This window comes from Crassostrea angulata, chromosome 6 (genome assembly GCF_025612915.1).
Source record: "Crassostrea angulata isolate pt1a10 chromosome 6, ASM2561291v2, whole genome shotgun sequence".
Classification (NCBI taxonomy): Eukaryota; Metazoa; Mollusca; class Bivalvia; order Ostreida; family Ostreidae; genus Magallana; species Magallana angulata.
In genome coordinates this window covers 1,971,738-1,991,545 of record NC_069116.1, presented here as the reverse complement: position 1 = coordinate 1,991,545, position 19,808 = coordinate 1,971,738, and the positions used below count along the sequence as shown (strand labels likewise).

Sequence of the window (19,808 nt, the reverse complement as noted above, 5' to 3'; positions counted from 1 at the left end):
ACATATTTGTTGTATTAGTATAAGTTTTAATCTAATGTTGCTGTTTGTTCATGAACCCATTGAATCAGTCTATCTTGTTTCCACAAGTTATTTTGATAAAGAAATGGCAATTTCTTTACTTTACAGTATTTGTAAACAAACTTATAAGACTCGAGCTTTGTTTACATAACAACAACTTCTTTCCTCTGCATCTCGCTTGTAACATGACTTCTAACATTCAAATTTTGGTGAATCATTCAAAATACAAAAGTAAACCATTTTATAAATAGAAATCAAAAATAAAATTTTCATCTGAAATAGTGTCCAGGTCCCATTTATCACCTGATTAGAGTTATGGTAAACAAAATCCTAGCATTATTCTTCTGATGATGTTTTTTTTTTTAATCAATTTTTCATTTAACTACGTTTAAACTTCTATTAGGGAATACATAAAACAGGGCCGGCATGAATTATAAAAAAAAAAGAAAGCAATAAGTTTAATAACATGTATTGAATCACCATGTTGACTTTTTTACATATCCAATTTCGTTCAGATCAGAACAAGAGTGAAACATAAATATTTGTTTATCCTAAAAATTCACAGGCTGCAGTCTTTCCATCACAACAGTTTTTTCTAACTTTCTTCAGCAGACTCTATAGGATAAAGCTTTCTCATGTCTGCATACCGCTTCTGAAAAAAAAAGAAAACAGAAAAAATAAAGAGCTAGAAATAGAAAGCCTTTAAAGGATTTATATATATATATCCATATTTAAATAAGGTATCTTTTTAATATTTTGAAAATTATACCTTATATTAGAATCATTTCCACAATCCCATTATTATATACCAGAGTTTTTCATTAGATATTAAAATAACTCTATTTGATGAGTACAAATAAACTCCGCATATATGCACAGTGGTTAAAAGTTTCTCATCAGTCTCGTACTAGGTAACATATAAAAAGAGAAAAGAGTAAGTTAGGATTAAGCACCCATCTAGAGAATGATCACTTCCTGTAGAGAAATGGAAAAAAGAAAATATACAGCACAAGTGGGTTTTATCAGCTCTTATTGCTAAGTGTTTTTCCTAATAAGGCCAATCAAATTTGTTTTAGATCGCGAGACCGATGTACCTTTTAGCAAGGAATCAGTTTTGATGATGGACAATCAGTGAAATATATTAACTTACACTGGTATTTATAAAAAACAACACAAAAGCAATTTATTAATGCAAAAAAATGGCTTTTATAATTTAAAAAAAAACAAAACTCAGTCTGAAAAGTACCTAGTTCATGTTAGATAATCTGCCTGTTTTCTATGTCATGTCTTATAATAGTATGATGCTCAGGACGATTATATGAAGACATTATCAGTTAGAAATATAATTTGTTCGTATTCCTCATTTGATATAACAGAAACTCTACTGGCGTGCGACCAGTTCTTGCCGAGTACCGTCTCTCTACAGTACATAGTGACGTCATTTTTCGTATATAATTTTATGTGTTGATATATGACGTCACAATGCACTGGTGAGAATTGGTACTTGGCGAAAACTGATCGCACGCCAGTAGACTTATAGCTGACAAATATAATGTTAATACAGAGAAATAGAGTATAATCCCTGCAAGATTCGTTGAGTCTGAAAACTTTTTACTGATGTCTTTGTGTGGCACTGGTATGAGATTCAGGAGACACGTTAGTAAAAAAATTTCTGTCTTGTCGGATCTTCATGAGATTAGAATATTTAATTTATTCCATAAATAAAAATTAATTGTGCAAAGTGTATATAATGTGTTTGGTATATTTTTTAATGATTCCGCGTACATATACATTAAAGGAACAACAACTGGTAAGCATTTTTTTTTTTTGGAAACCCTGCAGTTTGTGAGATTGATCCCCAAGAAGTGAATCTAACACTGTCTGTACCTGATGGGTCTTCAAATCCCCGAAACAGCAGGGTTACAGAAAAAAACTTGCTTATAAATGGCAATATAAATGTGTGTAACTAAATCACAATGAAACAGAATATTTATACATTATATCTTGGTAAATAGATTAAACACTTTAAGTTTTAACAAATCATGATTTAATTTCCAAGGAGGAAATTCGAACTTCCGAAAACAAGGTCAAATACTTACGCCTGCATTATGTTGTGCCAACCATTTATCACATATTTCGTTAAAGTATGTTTCAAAGACGATGGCCCCGCCAAGAATAGCTACGGCGAATGTCGAGGACCGCCTGAAAACTCCTCTGTAGACAACATCTACCAGTCCCATTTTGTCCTTTTTTCGTTTGCGACAAGAGAGACAACTCTGTTGTTACTTCCTGAAAATAACTAAAAACCCGGTAAGTATGATATATTCCTAACAAGGCATTAATCATCGAGTACATATAATGTATATTTTGGAATATCCAGCGTTGTTTGGCAATGGTTGCAGAAGATAGACAAAAAGTATTTCATCAAAATGAAACAAAACTTTTGATTTTCATTACATAAAAGATTAAATATAGGCCGATTAAATATGAAATTTCATTAATTTTTTTTTTAAATCTATAGATAATTTTTAAAATGTTAGTTGATTTATTTATGTATTATATAGGTGTCGACTGAGCTAAACTAAATTAAATGGAAGTAAAAAAAACCGGATTTTCGTAAAAAAAATAAAATACAAAAATAATAAAAATCTACAAATCATTTACCAATGTTATGTATACTCTATACTCTAACAATAATAACTTTGTCAAATTTTGGATGGAATATTTTTTGATTACTTTTCTATACAACCTGAAATTTTTTTAATTCAACACGCATGCGTTATTTTTAGTAAAAAGAAACATGTACTATATTGTATCGGCCTAGTATTTTGTTGTTTTTATACTTTATGCGCGCGCAATGGTGTTAATTAAAGAAGTGGTGCAGGCAAATTACTACATGTATCACGGCAGTGGCCGTTTAAAAGAGTCCACTCTCGGTGAAAAATATACCAAATTCCAGTTGAATTACGTTTGGTAGAACTCGTTTAAGGTATTGCACTCCTCAATGTTCTTGTATCAAGAATTTCTTGAGAAGTACCATTTTGACTTAATAAAACATGGGGGTCAGTGATGTCAAAGATATATGGCTTCAATGGTAAAATTCTCGCAAAATTTGGTTTAAAAAAATTCAGACATTTTATATATATTTGCATGATCTTATGCTAAACGTGTATCACTCTCTCAAGATTTAATTTTGTACATGTCACACAGAATCTATAGAATATGTTACAAACTTATCAAATTTGAAAAATGTGAATAATGAATAAAGTATGATAAAAAGAAAAGTATATTGAAAATTCATAAAATTGCTTGTTTCTGTCATTTTCGTCTAAAAAATCAAAGTACTGAAGTACTGACGGGAGTTGATTTTATCGATTATTATTTATTTTAAAATCAGCGATATGTGATTTGCATGGCAAGTAGTATCAGTAGTCGAAATATTTCTGAGAAATTGTATGGATCCAGGCAAGATTGAACTCTAATTGTTCAACCAAACGCTCGACTGTCTCCGTTTATCTCCGACAAGCAAGAGAGACTCTGTTTTGTCGGATATTAACGGAGACATTCGAGCGTCTGGTTGAACGAGACTAGTACATAAAAGTCTAGCGTATGAATACATACGACTTCAAAAAATATCTAAACTATTTGTACCATTTAAAATCTTACTATTTCCATGGTATTAATAAGTAGGTTTTCTTGAAAAACATTGCATCTGAATTTATCGATTATTTTCAGGAACTAAGTGTTGTCAGCGGTATTGATTTGTGCTTAGGTCCAAACACTGTTTCACTTTCGGTTTGCCCGAGTAAGTGCATAGGAGAGTTGATTAAAATCAACTCCCAAAAACCCTTCCGCACGAAAAAAAAAATTAAATCATATTCATTTTGAATTGAAAATGAAAGCTAAAAACCGTTTACAAAAAAGTTGATAATACACCGTTTTAAAGAATAATTTGATATTTTACACAAAATTCATAGAATGAAAAGATTAAACATAATATTGATGTTAAATTTTATCAGCAAAGGTATTTTATTTACGTGCATACGACTGTCAAAACTATAAAACCAATAAGCACACACATTAGCCATTAAACATCCCTTCCATGCGTTGGCGTTACGGCCTAGGTACTAGTATATTGAATATGTTATGTTCAACTCCTAAAAAATTGTCTTCGACTGCATTAGAAGTGTTCACAAGTCTTAAGAAAACAAACGTATCAATGACATTCTGCAAATGAACGGTTGTCCCAGTTACCCTAACATATAGGGGTAACTGGGAAAATAAGAAACAAATATAAACTTTTTTGTTTATGTTTATCCATTGAAAACAAAACAAAACTTTATTACCGTTATCTAACACTAATGCAGAACAGTTTAATGCATTTAAAAATATGAGAATTCATACATCATTTTTGAGTAGTTTGAAATTTCATCGAAAAGTGTCCCATTTACCCAATTTCCCCTAATGGGAAATTTTGACATCTTTTCTCCATTCGGAAGGCACTCGGAATATCTCGCACAATTTTTCAGCGTTATCATTCGGGTACTGTTCAATGCAAAAAACCCCTAGCCGTGTATTGAAACCTGATAAGCTAGAGAGGGCGTTTAACCAAGGTTTAATATCTAATGGTTTAAAAGAATGATGTAAATATATACAATGAAATGAGTTTTTTGATGACTAATGCACAACATGCGGTCTATCATGGTCTAAGAGAGTTTTCCAATAATTTTCGAACTAAAATTGACCTTCCCTATGTTCCAAAGATCACGAGTGAATTAATCTGTTACATTTCCATACTAATTCCATTTAATAATGATTTAACACATGTTAACCTCTATTTACTTCAGAAGAATACCTCTCTAAATCTTCTAAAAAAAGCCCCCTATTCTGTTTTGGACTTCTATCTGACACGCATGAATATCGGCATGTCTTAACTTATAATTTTGGTATACTTTATACAATCTTTATTAATTTCACGAATAGCGACCTTCATATTCTTCGGAAGAGTAATCTTTTAAGATGATTTCTACTAATTTCCATAAGAGTATAACAAAACTTTGAAAACAAAAAGGACCCCTTCGTGGGCAATGGGGTTCACGAATAGAACAAACATTTTCCATGTAATCAATAAGTGAAGATATCTTTTTATATATTTTGTATACTCTAATTTTGGTTCTATCCAGAAAAAGATACATCACGATATTTAACTTTCTCTTATATATCTAGATTTTGAAGTAATTATGGCCTTTCATTTGAGTCCTTTACCAAAGGATGTTTTGCGCAAAATATGGTTCTGGAGAATGCAAAAAGGTGAGCAGTGGACAACAAGTACAACAAAGTATACTACAACGAAAATGTTTGTCTATTTCTCAGAAAACGTACTTTGACTTAGCTGAAACCGTAAAACGAGACCTCAAATAAATTCAAAAAAGTAAATAAAATAAAAAAAGACCCCCCTCCCCCCCCCCCCCCCCCAAAAAAAAGAGGGAAAAACCCTCTAGTTCGCGCTAGTACCCATACAGGAATTTCAATTTGATGGCTTTGAAAAACTTAAAAATAGACTTGTTTAACAAAGGATGATGTTCATCTGAATGAAACTGGCGCTAGAACAAAAGTTTTAGTTTGCTATAAATCACAATTTGAACAAGAGCCAATGGGCTACACGCTCACCTGGAAAACAGTTTTTGTATCACTTTCTAAATTTTTAGACATGGAAGTCTTCTAAAATATTGTAAAATCGCCAAAGTTCTCATTTATTGACAAAACATAATAACAATGTATAAAAAGATCATTGAAACTTACTTTTCATTTGGATATTACATCTTAAGTTCATATGAATTTGATGATTTTTCTATCGATCGACGTATCAAAGGAAAAATTGACCGGAAAACTTCATAAATGTGCGTAGCGCATTTAAAACCGGGCAGAGGACATCGATGTTTTTAGTAGTTTCTCTAACAGGAAAATGTGTCAGCAGCCATTGCCCACAATAATATTCATTAATAGCTTCATCTTGCGATATCACTTGATTTGATTTGAACAACTACACAAGAGGATTGGAAACAAGTTCTTACAACTTACGTGTTCCTCTCTTAATGATAATACATACAATATACACAATTATCATTTTTGTTACATGTTACTTATAGTTATTAACTTTATAATAGTAATATTCATGAATATGCATTTACAAAGTATTTGCAAATATATAATAAATAGTGTTGACATACAGTATAAAATAGCATAAACAAGAAAAATCAATTATTAAATCTTCCAGACTATTTGATAAAATTTTGAACTGCTGAAAAGATAAAGCAGTTTGTATTATAAGACAGATTGTCACTACCCCAAAGAAGCAAATGTGAATTTATTAAGATTGTTTCTTCAAGCCTATTAAAAAGTAGTTCAAATAGATTGTTTCTAGCATTTACATAATTCTTGCACACAAGAAAAAATGATAAAGATCCTCCTTTTGACCACAAATACAATTAGGTAATTCAATAATGTTTCTTCTCTACAGATCATAATTCAAAATACAACTGTGTCTCAATTTGGTATGCAAAATATTGATAGTGCGTTTACCGAATGAAAAATATTTCGGAGGTTGAGGAATACTTTCAGTAATATTTTTCTTGAATATGTTGAGAGACGTTGCTTCCATAACTTCTAAACTGAGAGAATTCCATTTCCGAATAGTGTTGGGTACAAAAGATTTTTTATAAAGTTCTAATTTGCTGATTGGAACAGTATAATTTTCACTATTTCTTGTGCGATATTTTGAAACATTTTTGGTTACAGGAGGAATAATGTTGCTCAAGTACTTAGGTACTTGATTTGTATGAATTTTTAAACATGGTTATTAATTTAGCCTTATTACGTCGACTGAGAAGAGGTTCCCAGCCAGTTTCTGTGTAGAGAGGTTATGTAGATGCTAAAATGGGTAAACCAGTAACAATCCTTGCAGCACCTAATTGAACTTTTTCTAATCTCTCCATGTCAAACATAATGCAACCGTCCCATACTACAGAAGCGTATTCAAGAACTGGTCTAATAAATGTGATATACATTTTTGATAAATTTGTTCTACCTAGAGTAAACTTAAGCTTTTTTAAAAGTCCTAATTTTTTATAAGCACTATTTACTATATTATTAATATATTGAGACCAACTTAAGTCGTTAGAAAAAAAGTAATCCAAGATGTCCGTGGGTTGAAACATAGTCCAGTTGACACCCTTGAAAAAATAACCTTGGAAATTCTTATACATGTTTTTTTTGTGAAAAAAACCCAGCTTTTGTTTTGGACGGATTAAATTTCAATAACCACTTGTCAGACCAGTCGCTGAGAATTTTCAGATCATGGTCCAATACAATTTCAATGTTTTTAGTGTATAAATCACAATGCTGTAATGAATTATCATCAGCATAAAGTCTACCGAATGATAACATATTCAATATCACTTAAGATATCTTTATCGTTATGGTTGATGGCTGTTGACACATTTTTCTGTTCGAAAAACTTTGAGAATACTTGCTATTTCTTTCATTTTGACTACATTTTAAGAATATGCCAGAATGTTAAGATTTTTATTTCTTTTGAAAAGAGAATAAAAGTGACTTACTTAGTACTTTTTACACACACCTATTCAATATGTGTTTTCAAGAGTTTTAAACAACCTTTGTTTTTCGGACATACACTGAAAAAACCCCTGTAACTTCTTCTTAACACCCGTTGGCGACGCTTGCATGGTAATATCATAAATTATAGCATTGTAATTTTCGAAAAGATTGTCAAACATTTTACCTATATATTCTATATTGAACTTTGAAATACCTCTCGGGCCCTACTATTGGCGCCTTTACAATCAACCCTATCTGCGGATGCATGCATAGTGAAATCACAAAATATGGCATTGCATTCCTTTTAAAAGAAGATCTTTTAAGAAGTTTCCCTTCATATTTCTCTAATGAGTTAGTCCCTATATATTTTTATGTTAAACTTTGAACCCCTCTTTGAGCACCAGTACTGACCTAGTGATCATGGTTTGAACAATTTATAATCTATAATATCTAAGGATGCTTGGCTAGTCATATCACAAATCTTAGCATATGTGACAATCACTGTTCATATCGAACACACCCGATTTTATTTTTCCCATAATTCTTTGCAACGTGCTTGGCCGACCCTAACAATAGGCGCTAAGTTATACCCGGCCGAGCTGTCCAGCAATACAGACGTGCTTAGTGTGTGAAGGGGGTATCGTGTTAGAAGCCTGTGTGGCATGTTTTAGTTTCACAAGTTCAGCATTTGACGCGGACACGGATAGCTGACCGTGGTAAGTATTTATTTAGTTTGGTGTAGTTTATTTGTAAATTTTTGCCTTTTTATTAGTATTACGCAGTCGTCCTATAAAGTCACCTTGACCATTGTTCACTGTAGAGTTACCTGTGTGTTCACTGATGTGTGACTTTAGCGAGAGTGTTTAAATGGAATTCGTCTTTTTCTATAGTACAGTTTTTGCTATTGCTGTATAAAGAAACGGTGATTTAAAGGGCTATTTTCTATGCGTTATTTTATTTTACAATTTATTGTCACTTTTTCCACTTAACTACTTGGGCGGAAGTGCGTCACCGGAAGTCTCAGACGCCATATTGTTTACTGTAAACAAATAACTTAGTTACCATATACTTACAATATTTTGAGATGTTGCCTTTAATATAATACTATTTATACATTATCTTAGTTTGATACTATCAGTGAGATACTTATATGATGTATTATACAATATTGTTTTTATTATGGTGTTATGGTGTCACTTGTACACTTATTGTAGTGTCATATTGTTGATGTTGAGAAGATGATGTCGTTCATGGTGAAGTCGATGACGATGCGATGTTCATGTTGATGACGACGATGATGTTATGGTGATGATGACGACGACGATGATGATGGTCATGTCGATGAAGATGATGTAATGATGTCGATGACTACGATGATGATGATGGTCATGTCGATGATGATGGTGTAGATGATGTCGTTCATGGTGAAGTCGATGACGATGCGATGTTCATGTTGATGACGACGATGATGTTATGGTGATGACGATGATGTCTTTTGTGATTATGGTGTTGTAGGCGATGATGTTGACGATAGTGTCGATGATTATGATGGCGATGGTGATGATGATGATTGTGGTGACGAAACTACTCTAGTTGTGGTTGTCCGTAGTTGGTCCAGGACTACAGCCCCGGAGATTCGGACACTCTTCTAATTTATTTTTGGTCATTTGTATAAACATCATATTTTTTCTTGTTGAGTGAAAGTTGTGTGAGTGTTTGTGTGGTTTAGTGTTTATATTTCTATCTTTTCTTTCTTTCTCTTATTTTTTTTGTTATTAAATTTTGTTAAATTTAAGAAGTCTTGTTGTTGTTTGGAGTAGCCTCCGCTCATCCCGTTACAGCATAGTTATTGTAGAGAAGAAAATGTAAAAAAAATCCTATACATATTGATATTGAACAATGGACACCTTCTGGGACACCAGTACTGGTTCCGGGACCACGGTTTGACATTAAGAATTTTCACCTTTTTAAGTAGGGTTGATATAAATACTGGCATTTCTGGTGCAGGGGTTTCTGAGAAAAAAAAGATATAAGCCATACATCTTATGTGTCCACTGTTGAATGGTTATCTCCTTTTAAGAAAGGATTTAGCCCATTATTTTTATGACATAGAGTTTATTAAGGATGTTTTGCAACAAGTTTCATGTATAAAATGGTTTACTTGTGCATTTTGAATGATTGACAAGAATTTTTAATGTTAGAAGTCAAGTTACAAATGACATACAGAGGTCAGAATTCATTGCTATGAAAACAAAGCTCGAGTCTTCTATTTGTTTCCAAATGAGGTAAAGTAAGAAATTAATATTTCTTTTGACAAAAAGACTCGTGGAAAACAATATAAATTAATTTAATGTGTTCATTGATACTATTATCAACCAAAAAGCAACACTTAATTAAAACTTACACCAATACAACACATATGTAAACAATTACAAGACTCGAGCTCTGTTTACAAAACAAAGAATTCTGATCTCTGTATATTGCTTGTCATTCAATATTTGACATTCTAATTACGATATAGCATTTAAAAAACATCATCGACATTAAAAATCCAAAAGTAAATGTCAAATTTTTGTTTCTTTGGTTCAGGAGAGCTTAAAAAGTATATTCAATGGAGTTTATTATATGACAATGAAATGTCAGTTGCCAAATGCCAACCATTTTTTTGCCAGCTGTTGACAGATAAATGTTTACTGCTAGTTATCTATCGATTAGTTTTATATTCTGCAAAATTTGCCATTAAGTTATAGAGCTAAATCACAAACACTGTATGTCAAAACTTATAAATCAGCTACCTTGGCATATTTATATTCTGCATATTTTGATTTATGGTATTTTTTTTGTAATATGAAAAAGTTGGGAAAAAGTTTCATTTGGAAAAATAGGATGAAGATAAGCTTTAATGCGCAGATCATAAGACCCCCTGATGACTGATAAGCAAACGCAACGGAGAAAAAAGGTTGGTTCAATAAGAAAATACAAAAAAAAATGTAATGGGTTCAATAAAATTTTAATTAAACTTTTTTCTCAATCAGCTATTAATGTTTATCAGATCGGAAATGGCTATGAACCACAACTATGTGTTTAAAAAGACTGGAAAATAAATGAAGGGTCATGAAAACAATTACCCTTGCTCTAATCATATTGAAATTAATAACCCTTGCTCTAGACACAAAAATCTTGAATGATATTATTACCTGCAAAAGAAATATAATAGTTTCATTGTACTCTGTATCCGTATAATCTAATATAAACCACAACTATAACACTCAGGTAGGTATTTTTAGGAGGAGTGGATGGATGGGGGTGGGTGATGGAATATCTCTCCTTGTTCAGTAAATGCTTACTGCTTACAATGGCCATTATCTCCAACAATTTCTTTAGATGTTTACCTTTGCCATTTTAGCTTGCGTCGAAATTCATTATAAAGATGACAGCCAGCTGTTGCCATCTGACAAACTGACAAACTTCAGTCTGAAGTTATGAATCACATTTTACATGTTGTCTGAACAAAGATTAATTTGATAAACAGAAAACACGTCTTCAAATATACAATAATTGCTGCCGGTTTTCTGGATGTTTTGATCATAAAATTATAGGATAAATATAAAACCTTAGATATGTAGCATAAAATCGAAAATTAGAAAATGCCAGAAATACACAAAAATATTCTTCATAATCAAATTAATATTCTCGCAATTCTAAAAATTAAGAAACAAGATGAATTTTGATCTATTTCACTTTTAATTTGGTGTGTGTGGCATGGATATTGGCCTAAATCCTGACTTGAGTTAGGTTTGTTTTACGTATAAACACCATTTAACATCGTTATTGATACGTTTTTTTTAAATGAAAACAAAAACAAAGGTTGTCTGTTTCAAAACTATCTAAAATGGTATTATTTCAATATATCGGTATTACTCATGTTAAAAACAAAGCGATTCAATTTTCACATACTTTTCTCTACTTTAATGTAAAAATTTAGTAACACTATTAAGAAATGAAAAAATGTATCATAGGAAAACTTAGACTTTATTTAGACTTAGTGTCAGGCTTAAAATCAAATTTTACAAAGATCCAAAAAACTGTTTAGATTCGTACCAAAAATCATCAAATGATGTATGTTACCTTTCTCTCACAAAAATCAAGAAAATTAACACTTATTGGGCGAATTTCAATCAATAATGAAACATTAGTAATATCCTTAAATACCAAATACTTAACCATTTAAAACATTTCAATAAGATATTTTCCATTTCCTATACTGTTGTTTTAGTACGTAGAGTAAAGAAACGTAATGCCGTGCAAGATTACAGTCGTGGAATACTAAAATGATATTTTTGAATTTCATGCAGCACTTAAAGCTATATTAATGGGAAGAGTTATTAGGGATGACTTGAAATGTAAAGAGCTTTAAGAATCAATTCTGAAAATGAACATCTCAGAAAAATGGTGCGGATTAGCGATATGTGTAGGAAAAAGTTTAGAAAATTATTTTCAGCTGATAAAAGATAGAAATGGGCGAATTACATCGCATATAGTAAAATACCAAATTACGTAAGATAATAAGTTACTGTTTCTAGAAGCTTTGTTAGTACATGTTACGGAAATGTAGGCGAATTATTCAATATATAATGAAGTTAAAGATCTGTTGTTTATCAAAGTTAACTCATACATGTATACTAGATATTCATCCTCCAAACATTTTTAAGAATTCAGACCAATTATTATTAACCCTACTCGTATTTTATTGTGAAATGACAACTGTAATTATACCTACACATTGTACTTCTTATTAGATAAACAAAAGACATCATACACATCTCTACCAAGGTAACAAGTAAAGAGTTACATATTTTTAGCTTGAAACAAAATATTTGAACTCTCTATAGAATCAAAACTGCTTTGGTTTCAATTTTAATTTCGTCATCTGATTATTACAACAAATATATTTCTTTTCATTATAGTCTTTAAAATGCACTTTCTGGAAAACATTTTTTTGAGTTTAATAACTAGTAGATAACTCATTTATCAAATGCATCGTAAAAAGGAATCGTGATCTTGAATTATGGATTTTGAGACAGTTTGAAATGTCAATAACTTTTGATATACGAGTTGTTTTTTTGGCAAACAAGAGGCTAATGGACCACACCGCTCACCTGGACAACAATAGCCATAATAAAACCAGCTTTATGAAGTCATATACAAAATATCTAAACAATGTAGTAGAATAGATCATGTGTAAAAAGTTTTTTTTTTCAAAATTTTCTCAAGTTATTCTCATCTTAAATATGAAGCCCCTTTTGTAACAGGATAATATCATATAACATATTGACACTGCAGTTATCAAGAAGGTCTAACTTATACATGTAAACCTACGTCAAACTTTTAAAGCCAAATATTGTCCAAGGGCCACAGTCTAAACAATTAAAGTCAACAATATATCAACATGCTTGCATATAAGTTATACCATATATCTTAACACTAATTTGAGTTTTTCGAAAATTATTAAAAAAATTTCCTTTGTAAAATTAGACCCATAAATGGGCCCACCCTAACCCTATGATAGTGATTTTGACAAATTTGAATCAACACTGTCTGAGGTTGTTTTAATTAAAGTGACAGCTTTTCAAGGCAAATGTTTTTGAATATTTGAATTTTTCTCTATATATACATATGTAAAATTTTGACACCACCGCATTGTGGTCCCACTCTAACCGCCAAGATCGTGATATTGACAAACTTGAATCTACACTATATGAGTTTTGCTTTGAGGTACCCCCCTCCTCAATGTTCTTGTTTCAATAATTTCTTCAGACGTATTCCATTGAAATCTAAAGACAAAACATCCTTAAAAAATACAAAGATAATGAGGGGGTCAATGTTCATCCCTCTAAGTTATGGCCAATTTAATTTGACCTTTTTGTACCTAAAATGCAATTTCAGCTTGGCTATGATTTGTTGTAAGTATTTTTTATTAAGCAATTTTATTTCTTCAAATATTTTTTTTTAATTATGTACAAAGGTCACACTGAATAGAGGAATTACGAAAAAAAAAATTACGAAGCTGCATATATTTGTGTGTGACCTTTTTGCAATTAAAATAGAAAATTTTTATTATAGCTACAATTTGATTTGAAAAAAAAAAACTTTTTGAATATTAAGAATTTTATAAGATTCATTCAGTTTGCCTTGATATGTATTCAGTATCATTTTGACATGAGAAAAATTGGGGTGGGGGGCAGTGATGTCAAACTTTAGATATATTGCTTCAAAGGTAAAATTCTCGTAAAGGATTTAAAAAATCAGACATTTTATAAATATTTGCATGATTTTATGCTAAACGTCTATCACTCTCTCAAGATTTAATTTTGTACATGTCACATAGAACCTATAGAATATGCTAAAAACCTATCGAACGTTATAAATGTAAATAATGAATAACATATGATAAAAAGAAAAGTATATTGAAAATTCATAAAATTGCTTGTTTCTGTCATTTTCGTCTAAAAAACCGTCCGCACAAAAAATAGTTCCTCCCAAAACTTGTCTGTTTCTTGAATTCAAATGGATTTTCTTTATGAATGTTGTGTTATTATGAAATAATAATTCTTTTGTGATGATTAAATAAATAAATTTATATTCATTTCAAATATAATGATCATATGCGTAATGAAATCAAAACGTGAGGAGTGAGATACCTTAACTAAATATACAGCTTTATTGACTGATCGATTTTGGAGAAGAGGATTTTTAAAAAGTTTTCTCTATTTCTTCTTTTGTAAAAATTTGACTCCCTTGTGGCCCCATCCTACCTCCTGGGATCATGATTTTATTAGTCTTAAATTTACTCTACTGAGGTAGATGCTTCCTCAAAAGTTTAAGATTTTCTGACCAAATAGTTTTAAGAAGATTTTCAAAGATGTTCTCTTCTTATCTTCTGTATAAGTTCGACCCACTATTGTGAGCCCACCCTACTCCAGTGGATTATGTTTTGAACCAACTTGAACTTACCCTACATGAGGAAGCATCCACACAGGTACCCTTTTTTGGCCAAATGGTTTTAAGAAGATAATATTCATATTCCTAGTATGTAGAACTTTGACTTCCTCATTGTGGCCCCACTCTACCCTTAAGATCAGTATTTGAACAAACCTGAATCTACACTACCTAAACTGTTTCCTCACTAGTTTCAGATTTTTTGGACAAATGGTTTTGAACCGATTTTAAAATTTTGCTCTACATATTTTTATGTGAAAATTGCATCACATTGTGGCCAAACACTACCCGCAGTGATTATGATTTTAACAAACTTGAATCTACACTACCTGAGGATATTTCCACACAAGTTTTAACTCTTCTGACCAAATTGTTTTGGGGAAGATTTTTAAACTTTCCCTATACATTCCTTAGTTAAAATTCGAGCCTCCCATTGTATCCACACCCTACCACTAGGAATCATAATTTGAACAAACTTAAATATACACCACCAGAGGATGCATTCACATAAGTTCAGCTTTTCTGGCCAAATGATTTTGATAAGATGATTTTTGGACTATACCAACAAATTTTCAATAATTCCTAATGATCTCCCTTTGGAAGAAGGCATGGTCCTTCATTTTAATAAGCTTAAATCTCCTTCATTCATGATGCTTTGTGCACAGTTTGGTTGAAATTTGCCAAGTGGTTCTGAAGAAGCCAAAAAAATGTGAAAAGGTTACCGACGAACAGAGAGACAAAAAGTGATCAGAATAAAAGCAAAAAATTAAAAAACAAAAAACGAAATCATAATTTTTAACATAGTAACTTTCATTTTTCTTTCATGCAAGTTATTATGTCTGTCTGTAAATTCGTATGTTCAGAACATTGAAAATAGATTACCCAAAATATGAAAATGTTTGTTCAGAGAAAATTTTTTTTTTTTTTTTTGTTTGTTTTTTTTTATTCAAACTTTCATGTACAAATTATTCACATCTTCTTATAAATTTAGTTTACAGTGCATACTCATTACATACTCACTTCATTTAAGATTTAAGATATAAGTATAAAATAAACACAGTCACATACCGAAGATAAACATGCACATGCACGGAAAAGTGTATACACCGACAAACAGACATATATATGCACAAACAATCTCGAAAACTTTCTTTTATCAACCATGGAAGTTTGAGTATTTTTAGTTAAGAGGTTGGGGGGGGGGGGTGTGAAAGAGGGTGGAGAAAGACAGGGGAACACTATCTATCAAAAAGTCATACATATGCAAGAGGATACATAATAGTATATTTTCTTGTGCCATTATTTGCTTACTATTTCCTTGCAGCTATTATAATCACATTTCATAACAAATCACAAATAGTTTGCCAACACTTTTCATACTCAGCAAATTTACAATTCTTCAGCAACAGTAGTTTCTTAATATGTATTCTATCAGTGACAGTTCATTTTAACATGACCGTCGAGAGGTTTGGGACATTCTTATATTTACTGGCAAAAATAAATTGTTTTACTGTAAGAATCAATATGTTTTGAAGTCTATACATATTTCTGTTTTTGAATTTACCAAAAAGTATAGTTTTTTTTTTTATCAAATGTCATTAAAAAATTAACTTGCTTCTTAACCATTATTCAAAGTAGAGCCATATTTATTTGACATGAAAACAGTCCACAAATAAATGTTCTATAGTTTCTATATCTTGATTACAGACAGAGCAGGCTGGCGAATCAATTATATTGAGTTTGAAAAGGTACTCATTTGTTGGCAAAATTCTATGTAAAATCTGGAATTGCAACCATTGAAATTTGGATTTTTTCGAGGTTTTAAATGGGAGTTAAAAAATATTATTCCATTCTATTTCTGTATAAGTAAATCCAGTTTCTGTCCACTTCTTTACTGAACGAATTGATTCTTTTTGTTATCGATGAGTACATAATACATATCCTTACTTCCTTTGCTTTGTTTGTGAAAAATACTGAGGGAATTTGGAATAAATGGTCCTGAGTCCTAAGTTTCTAAGAGTTTCAAGGCTTACAAAATTGCCTTCTTCTGTCATCAAATCTTTAATAAATTTATAACCACAGTTGAAATAATTCTTAATAAAAATTGATGAGTTATTAATTTTAATAACAAGATTAAACCATATATGTTCATTAAGTACTTTTATGTAATTTTGGCTATAGGACAATGTTAACCCAATCGAATAAAACTTTTTTCCAAAACTTGTTACTTATCGTATTGCTAATATTGGTAATAAAGTCTGAACCTTTTTCCCATAGGGTTTCTATTTTTAATCCTAATTCTGATTCAAACAGTTTTACCCACTTTGTATTAGAGTGGATTAGTCTTCTTATCCATGTAGATTTCAATGCACAAACACATTCCATATATTCTATCATTTTTAACCCTCCATATCTGTAATCTTGAATTATAATGTTTTTGTTTACCTTATGGACTTTGCCTCCCCATAAAAAAAATGTAAATTTCTTTCTCAAACTGTTGAAGGTATTCTACACTAGGTTTTGGTATAGTTAGGATTAAGTGGTTAAGTTTTGGTATTATCAGTGTTTTAATCACAATCAATCTTCCAACTGTTGTAAGATTTCTTAATTTCCATTGCTTTATCAAACGGGTTACTTCCAAAAATTTTGATGGGTAATTTAGTTCTACCATTTCATTCAAATTAACAGAAAATTTAACACCAAGTAGATCAAAAGTGGGATTGTTCGAATCAAGCTTCCATCGCGAGTGGTGAAAAACTTCTTTTGAAATTTTTTTACTTCCGATCAATCCTTTCTTAATAGTTATATTCACTTTACGTCATCAGTGTCACGCAAGGAGTCTTCTCGTTATCAAACATTATTCTTTTATTAATAAATTTATGATATTTTGACACAGTCAAACAGATCATATAACCAAAAAATTCTATCAGTTTAATCAATTTTGACCATCTTGTTTTCGCATTAAGGTCAGGTCAAGGTCTCTATCTTTCCCCTCAACTTAAAGGATAATAAAAATAAAGCCATCTGCAGTGATGTAGACATCTGTGTAAGATATGAAGTTTCTATTCTTCAGTGAAATAATAGAATATCAGAATGTCTACCAGCTTATACTACTTAATTGGAATAGATATTTAAACTAAAATTGAGATTACTTAGCCTGCATTTCCTTTTATTTTCTTAAATTTAATTTTGAAGAAATTTTGATTATTTTTAATGCTTAAGATATTAAAATGTTTCTGATTTTTACATATTATGAAGACTTTATATTAAGATATGAACTAATAGAAAAGCTAATATACTGACTATTTAATGAGAAAGAAAATCCAATTTCAATGAATTTTTCACACAGATTTATTTATAGAATCAGCGCCTAAAAAAGCTAATAAAATTGTACTTTTATTTTTTTTACTCAATAATTTAGACACGAAGAACAACTCGTGAGATTTGCATTATCAAAAAACAACATGCTCTGCATTGCTTTAAAATGTCTTTCGTCGTTTTACCTTGTTAAAATGCATGTAGCAAATTTACTATTTTAAAAGGATCTGGAACTTGGTAAAAAAGGGCTATGCCAGAACCGAAAACAATTAATGTACAACATATTTCATAAGGATTAAGTGGTTATGAACAGATATGATGAGAAAAAATACACTGTAGTTATGTGTATCGAACACAAGACGATCTTTCGGAATATCAATGAAAGAGAAAATCACCCTATTGCTATTTTTAGTTGATAAGAATGAAATATTTCTACAATACAATGCTCATTTTTGTAATGTGATTGTGAGTTGATTTATTTCATTTGAATTTTTAAGGAGGGGTTATTTTAAAACCTATATTTTTTTAACAATTCATGGTAGAAACCATTTTTAGCCAGCTCCCTTTGGCAAAATATCTCTACTTTCTCAACGGTAAAAATAATTCGTTCTTTTGCACATTTACTCTTGTTTCGTTAACAAATTTTTGCCTAAAAAATAGATAAGGTGTAGAAATATTTCTCTTGGATTTTATATACTCGTAATTAAACTGTATCTTTGGTCACCTCCCCATTCTGAAGGACAGTAAATTACATTCATTAGTGTTTACAATTCATCATATATAAACTTCTTAAAAATCGAATCCAAGAATTTGTGTGATTTATACATTTTTTCATGACATGCGGAAAGTGCGTAATTTTCCAAACTGCGATTTAACTTCCCTATCCTTTCAATGCAAGATACCATCTAAAGATATTTATGTTCTTGATATTTTTGACAAACTTAACAGATTTCAAATGTTAGCACTTTTAAGATATCTAAGAATACATTGTAGATTTTTATATGTGTCGTTCAGATCTGTTTAGATATTGGCGTTGTTTACTCATTTTACCGGGGCATACCCTCTAGAATACCACCTTTTCCTTTTTGGGCACCATGATAACCCTGTAAAAACATAAAAGAATAGGTAATCTATTTTCTATTTATCTTGCTATATTTACACTTGCAAATGTTTTCCCTTATATAACACTGTTTACGTAATAAGCTGTTATTTCTGCATAACATCAATATGGGTCAAGAGGTCAAAGTAGCGCATGAATCTATTGGTCACTACTTTTTTTATGTACTCAAACTAACCGACTTATGCTGAAAGACACCTAAAAAACATTGTAGGGAAAAACATATATGTATTTTTTCAAACGAAGTTTTATTCATTCATTTTCTTACAAAAATATAACATTAATTGTGTGGATAAATGATTCGTGTTAGATAACACGTTAGGTCTGTAAACAGAATGTTTCATGTTTATGGATCGACATCGTAACGAGGCGTTCTTGAAAATTACAATCGCAATTTGTCAAAGGAGTTAATTCAGTTAAAATTCATTTCTGACTTTATCACAAGCATTGGTCAAAATTGCAAACGCAATATCACAGACCTTTCGTGTTCAGTCCATTCACGGATCACGGTCAAATTTAACTCCTTATGCTTTTCTGTCCGATTTGTTCTGTTAAAAGAACTTCGAAGTTAAAATAGCTTTCCTCTATAATGTTGGCGGAAATCATTATGCTCTTGAATCTGATTTTGCGATAGAGTTTCCCCTGAAAATGCCTAAGTAGACTCTAACTCAACTTTCGATCGCTTTGTTTTCAAATTTCTAACCGCTCTGCGACTTCGATAGAGGTGGTACTATTCCGC

The 19,808-nt window shown here is 31.0% G+C and overlaps 1 long non-coding RNA gene across 2 annotated transcripts in view; it reads right to left on the bottom strand.

Moving 5' to 3' along the window:
* Positions 1-471: 471 nt before the first annotated feature.
* LOC128190663 (uncharacterized) overlaps positions 472-19,808 on the bottom strand; it is a 36,048-nt gene continuing 16,711 nt past the window's right edge. The window contains exons 2-3 of one of the 2 annotated variants that reach the window (XR_008244374.1): positions 2,118-2,317; positions 472-670 (exon numbers count right to left, since the gene is read on the bottom strand). This is a non-coding gene — a long non-coding RNA (uncharacterized LOC128190663). The remainder of the gene's footprint in view (positions 671-2,117; positions 2,318-19,808) is intronic. The other variant, XR_008244373.1, reaches the window with a different exon arrangement.